This window comes from Myotis lucifugus, unplaced genomic scaffold, assembly GCF_000147115.1.
Source record: "Myotis lucifugus unplaced genomic scaffold, Myoluc2.0 scaffold_14, whole genome shotgun sequence".
Classification (NCBI taxonomy): Eukaryota; Metazoa; Chordata; class Mammalia; order Chiroptera; family Vespertilionidae; genus Myotis; species Myotis lucifugus.
In genome coordinates, this window is record NW_005871062.1 from 7,247,739 (window position 1) to 7,257,951 (window position 10,213).

General features: G+C 44.7%; 1 protein-coding gene and 1 long non-coding RNA gene across 3 annotated transcripts in view; one reads left to right on the forward strand and one right to left on the reverse strand.

Annotated features, from left to right (window-relative positions):
• Window positions 1-848: 848 nt before the first annotated feature.
• On the reverse strand, window positions 849-5,750 carry LOC106696376. The gene is made up of 2 exons (XR_001347298.2): window positions 5,338-5,750; window positions 849-1,039 (listed from the first exon to the last, which is right to left on the reverse strand). It is a non-coding gene; the product is annotated as an uncharacterized LOC106696376 (long non-coding RNA).
• Window positions 5,751-5,869: 119 nt separating this feature from the next.
• The window catches only part of BCL6 (B cell CLL/lymphoma 6), a 24,018-nt gene continuing 19,674 nt past the window's right edge, over window positions 5,870-10,213 (forward strand). The window contains exon 1 of one of the 2 annotated variants that reach the window (XM_006084784.3): window positions 5,870-5,999. The gene's annotated coding sequence lies outside the window, so the exon portion shown is untranslated. Of the gene's footprint in view, window positions 6,000-6,149; window positions 7,723-10,213 lie in introns of those variants that run through there. The other variant, XM_006084787.3, reaches the window with a different exon arrangement.

Here is a 10,213-nt window from a genome sequence, read left to right on the forward strand (position 1 = left end):
GGAATCTCTCTCTCTAGGTTTTTCTTTCTTTTTCTCTCTCTCTCCCCCCTTCTCTCTCCCCCCTTCTCTCTCCTCTCTCTCTCTCTCTCTCTTTCTCTCTCTCCACATTATGACATATTTTTCACACCCACATGGGGCTCTGTGGCTTAAAGACTGCCCAGTTTACAAGTGTCATCTCCTTTCTATCATTAACTGGGACAGTTTCCAAAAACAAACAAAACTACAGAAGAATTCTAGGGCAGAAAAGACACTTGGGAATTGTCACATTTGATTCTGAATGCTGGAGATCAAAAGTACAAGGTCTTAGAAACTGCCTCTTCCAACTCCTAACATTTAAAATCTTCAGTTGGCTTTTGGACCCAACTCAGCATAATCCCAGACTTTGGTCTACAATTGGTTAAAAATTGATAGAGGTGAGAATTCTAGGATTGCCTTCTTTACTTAGAAGTTTAAATTTTAACCCTTTCCCCCATCCCAGGTACACAAAGCTCCTTTCCATCTCTCCCTCCCCACCTTAAAGTTATGTAAATATGCATTTAGATACATGGGTATAGAATTTTGAACAAATAGACATCATGCATATCATCTGGGTTACTCCTTCACATAGTCAAGGAAACTGAGTCTTGACAAGTGGTTTTGCTCCAGGTCCCATCAGGACTTCCAGGCAGAAATGTAATTAGAGACCAAGGCTTTTTTGGCAACCTATCCAGTGTCTCCCCGCCCCGCCCCCCACCCAACCTCACACTATGCCCCTGTGGAGTTACACGTTTGTGTGTGTGTGTGTGTGTCTCTATAGGTACATATGCTACACAGACACCGACATGTAGGAAACATGCACCAAACATCTGTAGTCTGACCACAGGGAACAGTTTAATGACTCGAATTTCAAGCAACAGAAAGGTTCCTTCGGGTGGAGGCTGAAATAAACAAGAAAAGCCACTGTGGAGATGTGAATGGAAAAGTACCAAGCACTCCCTCCCTCTGCACATTCTTCCGCTCTCCAGCTCTCCCTGCCATCAAGCCGGCTTCAGATAGGCTTCTGCATGGTCAGGTGTACAGAGGGCGGTGTGGAGAAGAAAGAAAAAAAAATTCAGGCACAACATGCAAATCAAGTTTTTCCACTTCTAGCCTTAAGTAGTAAAGACAGCTAAGTACAGCAGCGGGCAGAAGGGTGGGCCCTCCACCCTGAGTTTACAAACACTCAAGTGCTTTCCTCCTCTCATCCCTCTCAGAGTCCAGCTGCTGCTTTCCTTCATGCGAAGGTTTCATAGGAAGTGAAAACCCTGCTATTCAAAAACAGTGATCGAATGCAATAAACAAATGATTACATGCCCCCCTCCCCCCAATTACTTCTCTATTTTAAGCTCCCGATATTTATTTCCATTTCATATAAGTGGGGAAAGTGGAAAAATCAGTGTTTGGAGGAAAAATTCTGAGCTAGGCTGAAAAGAAAAAAACAAGTCTTAGAATAATACAGGCTGAAAGCAGGAAGCATATGGATCAAAATTAAACATCGACACTTTTTCAGAAAGTAGTGGCTAGAAATCATCTTTTTTTTAATGTCTCAAAACTTTCTGCTCCATTATCTCTGAAAAATACCAAGAAAACTCCTTTTTTTCTCCAATGATAATAAACTGAGCTTGCTTGCAATAGCTCTAAATGAAGGAATTGAAATAAAATGAATAGGTAAATTTTTTCATGTCAGGTAGATAACATCTCCCATATCCATCAAAAATAGTGTCACAGCAGCACAGGTGACAAGCATAACCAAATTCAAACGACCATCAAAAGTCAATACTTATCATGACTTGGAGTTTGTTCTGAGAACCAGTTTATAATTTACACAGAGCCCAAAGCAGCCTTGCTTCCCTCAATTCTGCCAGAAAACAAGGTAACCTCCTCCAAACCCAGATAGTCATATCACCCTGATTTTCTAAAATGACACAGAACCATCAATCCACAAAGACCCCCTTTCAGCTGTGTTCCTGGGGTCATGCATGTCTACAGTTGAGGGCCAGCTTCTCCTGGTAGAAGGAAACCTGGGGGAGTTGTGTTATTGATGGGCAAGGTTCCTTTCAGCTTGAAAGTCTGTAATTCTGTAATGTGATAGTTTATAGATCTGCCCAGGTAGCAGAAGTTCCTGACAGGGGAAAACAATTTCCTATTTGGAGCCCCCTTAGAATGAGACCAGACAGTGTTCATTCCAACAATAGGTTCCTTTTCAGCTATGACTGAATTGTGAGGAAGATTTCGTGAGTGGAACTGGATGCAAAATGTGTTCCTTTCCTTAAATAGTTGTAACATTAGGACCAGGATATTTTATTTTATAACAAAGCTTATATTTACCCAGCAGTTGCAATTAGGAACCTATTACTATGCCCAGTCCACCGAGCAAAGGCTGGGCTGGTCCCCTATTCTGAGTATTAATAGCCAGTAGAGTCATTAAATCATAGGACTGGTTGATACACAGCCCCTCCATATCTCCAAGAATCACACATAAGACTCCAGACATGGAATTTCTCTTTAGAGTTTCTTCAGGATGATTTAAAAGAATTTGAATATATTCAAGTCAATCTTATCTTTAATCCTATAATGGTAGCACTGCTGTAGTGAGGGAGACTTACATAGCGATGTGAACTGGTTACTAACGGAGAGTGATTAAAATGAGAGAAGGAAGAATATGCTGGAAGAGATTCAATTGGTATAAAATTTGATAAAGTTTATTCCTAGGAATTGAAAAGAGATTGAGAGGTGGGTGCACAATTTTCCTTGCCACTCATTCAATAGAGAGGAAGGGGCCTACCTAAAAGTGAATCTCTACCTTTGGAATATTTTCAATAATTTTTTTTCTTGTAATGGTCTGTGTTAATGAATTTCTTTCAATGTAAACAGTTTGATTTGGCAAAAAAAAATTGAAGAAGAAAAAGAAAGAAAAAAGAAAAGAAAGAAAGAAAAAAGAAAAGAAAAGAAAAGAAAAAAAAGAAAAGAAAAGAAAAGAAAAGAAAAGAAAAGAAAAGAAAGAAAAGAAAAGAAAAGAAAAGAAAAGAAAAGAAAAGAAAAGAAAAGAAAAGAAAAGGTAGGACTCTGGAACTTGGTCCCAGAAATAATATGCTGAGAAGGTTTGAGGTCCCTGGTGATGGGGTTAATCATCTCAAAATCAAGCCTGGTGGGTTCTCCCTCCTAGCGCTCCCTGCAGAGAATTAAAGAGGACTGAGGTACAAGAAGGGTGAATTCCTTCCCAGCCCCCACTCGGGTTAATTCTATTGCCAGAGGGAGCAGATTTCCCTTTGCTCTTCAGCGCCCCCATGGGGCTAAAATTGAAGTAGCAAAGAGAATGCAGAAGGGACAAGCTGAGTGTGTTAAGGTGGGGTTGGGGGAGGGACCAATGAGGCTAGAGGGCAACTTTTACAAGAAAAATATCCAAAAATCATAAAACCTCATTGTACCACCAATAATAGGGCAGATTCATACAATTCACATTCCAAACCATATAAATACTCCCAAGAGACCCTAAAGTTCTTATTGCTCATAAAAGAAAAAAAATATCACACATATAAATACACAAAGAAACTCACTTCAGTAAAGTCGAGTTGTCATTTTGAATCCAGTGGGATTCATTTAAAACTCTTTGAATATGAGGGGAAATGAGATGATTAAAAAAAAAAAAACCCATAAGCCTCTGGCAGAATGAATCTGCGACTTGACAATATCATGTGTCTTTAAGGGTAAAATGTTCATTTCAACAACAGTGACAGGATTAGACCTATGTATATTTTTCAAAAAAATTGTCACATGACATGCTTTTCTGAGAGGCTGTAAATAAGTATTAAACTATTCAGATTTCTCAAGGACGGACCTACGTATTTCCTAAGCTCCAGGCCGTGTAGAAAATAATCACCTCCTTTGGACCTCTCCTGGTTCTAAAACCCCAACGCAGCCTTTTAAAAAGGGGGCTGCATCAACCACAGCATTGTCAGCAATAGATATGAACTTCTTATAGACTTCTTTTGGGAAAGAGATCCCAAATATCCCAGGAAACAGCCAGCAATCTTTCATAGCTCTGCTCACGTCTCCATTATAAACCCAAATTTGAGGGATGGAGAGGTACATTATTTTGGATGATATCGTTATTGGAAATTAACATGTGCAGAAATTTTGTGAAACCTTTAAGAACTCATCTGTAATTTAATGAGTCGCCGGAAGGACTCTCATAGCCAAAGCTTAGAACAGCCTGACCTTTGAAATCTGCTTCTGGTCCAAACATTTTGGGTTAATACTTGAGGAATCTGAAATATTATTTTCCCCTCACACCCTTTTTTTTTTTAAGAGAGAGACATTAAAGAAACAAGAGTCTCCCTCATTCAGGGATGAGTAGGAGGGGAAAAAACCCCAACCAACATTTAAATAGGGAAACTGGCAGTTCTGAATAAACAAACCAAGGCCCACAGTGAAATGATTCTGCACTGCATTTGCCTTTAAAAAAAGAAAGGAAGGAAGAAAGAAAGATTTCCCCTTTCTCCTCCTCCTCCCAACTCAGCTTGAAAGCTGAGAACTGTGCTGCGTGCAGCGCATTATGGTTGTAGCACAGTCTGTTCTAAATACACGCAGTATCTGTGATTCTGGCATGGCAGGCCTTTAGAATTCCCTCCGGCTGATGTCTTAGAACAGAGACAGAAGAGATTTTTGACAACGACCTTGAAAGGAGACAGGAGTGGGGTTGGGGGTGGGGAGGAATCAAGACTTTAGGAAAAAGCAAAACACAAACAGGTATTTTTGGCTCACAGAATTTTGTAGAACACATGCGTACACATACCTAAATACACACACGTTTCTGCAGCAAGAAATTTCCTAAGTCTACAATAACAGAAAGAGTAAACCCACCACTTGCTGTCCTGGAAAGAAACAAACCCAAACAAAACAAATCCTCTGAACAGCCACTTAAGCTCTCAGTAAAAGTCCAAGGGGAAAAACAAAATTGCTGAACCGCCCCCCCCCCCCAAAAAAAAGAGGGGGTTGGGTAGCTTACATACGACCAAAAATTTCAGCTTCTTTCAGTAATAGCATCAGTATTAAAATAGCACATCTTCTTTAAAAAGCTTGAGAGATTAGGGAAACACACACACACACACACACACACACACACACACACACACACGACACCCAAATCCAACCTTTGCGGGATCCTACGATTTACGTAACACCACAAACTTGCAAAAGGCAAACATCAGAAGCAAAAATCCGAAAACCATCAAAATACAACCACCAAAAATCCCAACCCATCACATTGACAAGGAAAACAAAAACTGTCCCAAATAAAAATAAAGCAAATGAACCCACCGAAAACTGCTTGGCAAATATTTTTCTCGTGGTGCCTACTATTCTAGCTGCAAAGAGCTGTGGTGTTTGTTTTTTCTCTGACTCGCTTCTAAACCTAGTATATATAACAGACTTTTCCCAACGGTTCGACTCTCTCGCTCCCTTTCGTGTAATTTAGCTCCAGGAGCTGAGTTTATGGGTAAGAGAGGAGGAATTAGCCCCAGACCCCAGGAAAGCAAAGCGCACTCCCCCTCTTATGTCACCGAATAGCAAATTAGTTCTCAGAATTCCAGAGGCCGAGCTTTGCTACAGCGAAGACGTCGACGTCACAGAGGGGCCGCCCACGTGATGCTGGCGGAGCAGGCTGTACCATCGTCCTGAGTCCGGGGAGGGAGGTCCACTGTCCGCCCCCTCTAGCCTCGAACCAGAACCTCCAAATCCGAGACGCCCAGCCCAGTAGAACCTCTAAATATGCCGATCGGTGGAAAAATATTATGCTTTTAATGCTTTGTACCGGCGAGGGGAGGCAAAAGTCCCGCGGAGCTGACATAGAGTCCTCCCCTGCCATGTAGCAGTGGTAAAGTCCGAAGCTCAAATTCCGAGAATTGAGCTCTGTTGATTCTTAGAACTGGGGTTCTTAGAAGTGGTGATGCAAGAAGTTTCTAGGAAAGGCCGGACACCAGGTGATTATTGCTGTTGCTGCCGCCGCTGCTGCTGCTGCCGCCGCCGCCGCCGCTGTTGCCGCTGGTGCCGCTGCCGCCGCCGCTGCTCATGATCATTATTTTACCTTTTAATTCTTTTTTTTCCGCTCTTGCCAAATGCTTTGGCTCCAAGTTTCCTATGTGTATCTATTGATATAAATGTATATATTTATTTATTCTAGCTGTCAGGTGTTAAAATAAATGCCGAAGATTAGTCCCATGTCTCTCCCACTCTAGGATATAGATTTTTATGTATTTGTTATTTGATTCTTGTTGTCTGAGTGAATCGGCCGGTTTGGGAAGGCTTTTGCCACCCTCCCTTGTGTTGTTTTGGTTTTTTAAAAGGAGGTGGAGGAGAGGAAGGAGGATAGTTAGGGGGCGGCCTGAGCAGAGAGGACGAGACAGTGTTTGGGGGGTGTTTGGGGCAAGTCTGGGGGCTGTCTGGCCCTAGACCGCGGAGAGGACGCGCGCTCGCGCTCTCGCCCTCGCTCTCGCTCTTTCTGCTGCCTGCTTGCGTACGGCTTGTGATCTCGCTGGATTCGTGCGGCTGTGTTTTTCCCCTCTTTTCTAGCTTGCAAACTGCCTTCCTTGCTAACCTCGCTCCTGCCTCGGCTTCCCTCCCTCCCTCCACCTTGCCCTGGCCTCTTCTGCCATCCCCTTCCCGTCCTTCTTAGTAACTCCGGGAGGCGAGGAGGGAGACCGCCCGCTCGCTCGTCCCGCTGGCTCTCTTCCACCGGCCTCGGTCCTCTAGATTCACTGCCTCCGAGCCGAGATTTTGAAGGGAAAAATGCAATCGAACTCCTCGGTGGCTTTTTTTTTTTTAATCCCCTTAAAATCCGGATGAAGTATAGTTTCTACTTTTTCCGTTCAGAGCCGTGATCTTCCTAACGAGATGCGAGTGTTTTGGTGTCCCCTTTCCCTGTGTTTTGGGGGAGGTTTAGCTTGCCTGGGGGCGGGGATGTTGAATACTTTTGGAAATTATTCTTTCTTGGTTGCAGACAAGGGAGTCGGGAACACCACGCGCTCCTTCTCCCATCCTAAGGAGAGAAGCTGATGGCGGGACGGGGATTTGGGGGTGGGAGGTGGTCAAGGGGTACGCGTTTGCACCTGCGGTGCTGTTCAGTGTGTGGGGACTCCGGGAAGCTTCACCAGACAGCCTAGCAGAGAAGGAAGGTGGCGGGATTTCTTGGCGGTCGCGGTGTTTGTATTTTGGGTACTGCGTGACTTGGTGTTAGCTCCCAATGGCTGTTCCCCCTGGTTCCTAAATTTTATTTTATTTTTCCTATGGTGCAGCCTTTGTAAAATGACAACGGCGGGCCGGAAAGTGGCCAACATTAGGCTTTACATTACCGAGGTCCTTGCACTGGGCAGGGGAAAACAAAACAGCCCCAGCCCGCGTTCCAACGTGCAAGACCCGGGAGGAGAGAACACTTTGTGGACCTGGCCGGGCGACCCGGCGCGGGAGGAGGGGGCGCGGGCGCGAAAGGGAGATCTTTGTGAGTGATTTTGCAAAATCGGAATGTGCGGTTGGTTGGGTTTGCAACCTGTGGCTCTTCTCGAGGGAGTAGGAATGGGAGAAGGCGGCGGCGGCGGCGGCGGCCCGGGGCGGGAGCTGGTTGGGAGTTGGAGCCTCGGAAGTCGGCTGCTCCCGGCGACAGCTGGAGCGAGGGGCCAGCCCGCTGCCGGCTGTAGTGACCTGATCATGGTAAATTTCTTGAGAGCTGTGGATTGCGTTGCCTGTATGATGCTGTATTTTTGGAACTCTGCTGAAAAATGGAACTGGTGTTGCAATCATGAGTTTTAAAGCTCCCCCATGAAAAAACAAGAACACAACACAACAGATTTTTAAAAGAGTGAAAAAGACCCCTTTACTGTTGTATCCCTTCTCCCAGTAGTTAAGACTTGGTGGTGGGGGTCCTGACAGCTGAGCAGGGGGAGTGACCCTAAACAGTATGCTGAAAGTCCAGAGCTGTTTACTGTGTCCCTTCTGAGAGAGCTAGCCACCTACCCCACCCCCAAAACCCCAAAATAATTTAATCCTTTATGGGTTTTTTTTCTAGTTAGTTTATAGTTTCCAGAAGAAAAATCTTGTAATTTTTTTTTAAATAAGTAAAGTGAATACCAGTAGATGCATTTTTTTATTACTGTCCAGAAAGAAAAAAGTGGGGCAGGAGAGAGGGAACCAGGGAAAGGGCTGTTTAGAAATACAGTTTGTGGCTCTGAGCGATGCCACTGGCTTCCTCTACAGAGACTGCCAGTTTCCCTTTTTCTTTGCAAGGTGTGTGTGTGGTTTTAATAAATAACTTAAAAAATATAAGAGGGGGGCAAGATCCGTCAGGGAGACAGGTATCTGTTTTGCTCACGATTTACTACCAAGAGCCTTTGGCACTGGAACAGAACCTCGTAAATCTGCAGCCCAAGTTGAAGTTCATCTGGCCCTAGTCCACACGCTATTCCTGGAGGTAGCAAACATGAGCTCAAAGGAATGAGGTGAAATCACTTTCTTGCTTTAAAATATATACTTTAAAAAAAGAGAGAAAAGATATGTCTCTGGGGGAGGAAGAAATGGAAAGAGGGCACCAGGAAATGGGCATTCCCTTGCTCAAATGACTGCTGTTGAGTCTTCAGGCCAAAATAGAAACCTGTAGATGAGAAATATTTCCCCTCCCCCCATTTATAAATAGAAGTTTCCAATATCGTACTATTTTGGAAGACTTTCTAATACTGCAGGCTCAAGCGCATTGGCTGATTTTAAGGGTCTGTTGATTGTGACAATGAGGCCAGAAGCTGTTTGTGAAAACTAGGCAACCTGAAGGAGAAGGCAGCCAGAGGAAGGGGGAGTTCTCCAATTGGCCTTTCCTCTGTGCTCAGTTTGGAAGGGTTTTTATCCCATGCTTTCTTGAAAAGACCTTCCAATTCTTTCTGGGCTTGGTGGACAGGCGTGGGACTCTAAACTCTTAAGCTGTCCTTTCCTGAGCCCTGAAGAGTTCCAGTTATTGGTTGAGTAAATGTTAGCCATGACTCGATGTCAAAATCCTTCCTTCCCTCTCTCTCCTGCCCGGTAGCCACACTCACAAGCCACTTCGTTATGAAAAACTTAAGATTCAGAGGAGGTGGTGTGGCAGCGCCACCCCTCGGTGGGTGAGACTCTGTGTGCACAAGTCAAAGAATTTGAAAAATATTGTGAAATGACCTTATGAGGAATTTATTTTTTATTTTTTTGTGCCTTTAACAAGCGGATATAAAATTAACTTTTTAAAAAGGGACTTTGCAGTTGATCTCTCAAATGGGAAGAGGAAAAGTTGATTTTCAGCTAGGATGGTGTCGTATAATCAGCAAAGTAGTTCCAATAAGAGAGAGAGAGAGAGAGAGAGAGAGAGAGAGAAAACCAGAGAGAGAGAAAGGTTGCCTAGTTGGCTTTAAGCAAGGGAGTTCTCCTGGAGGAGGTAGCCCCCCTTCCCTTCCCTTTCCACTTGACTTCTCAGAGCACCTGAATTCTGTTACCTGCCTGACATTGAGATAAGAAGGAATGCTTTATTAGTAGTGTTAAGATCCATAATGACTGGAAGCCCTGTAGTTTTGCCGGCGGTGATGGTGGTGTATGCGTGGGGGAGGGGGGAGAGATTCGGGAGTGAGGTTAGGGGATTGCTGGGGGCGATGGTTGTCTGGTCTGTAACTTGGTTTGGAGCCCAGCTGGAGTCGAAGTTAGCGTGGCGCATGCTGGTGCCCTGCACTGCGCAACAAGTGGGAACGCTGCAGCGGTGATCCCAGCGAGGGTGCTGTGTTGTGGCAAAGAGGGCCGGCTTCTCTTCGCCCCCCTGGAAGCCAGGAGAGGCTTCTCCCAATCCTCTTCGACTCCCGGCCTCAGATCAGTGGCCCCAGCAAAAGACCAAATTCGTCCCCTCTTTCCCACTCTCCCGGATTTTTGGAGCGCTGTAAGCCTGGATGGAACCCTGCAGCTGAGCTCCAGGGACCGCTTTCTTAGTGGGGATCAGGGGTTTATTATAGACTTTCCTTGCTGGTCGACCAGTGTTTGACAGGGAGCTCTGCTAAATGCCATGGAGTGCCATTCTGTTCTTCTTTTTGAAGACAAGTGCACCCTTGCTTTCCCTTTTCAATACATTCAGCCTTTCCGGCTGAAAAAAAAATCACAGTCTCCTCCCTGGGCTCAGTTCCAGATAATGTGTTGTGGTTGG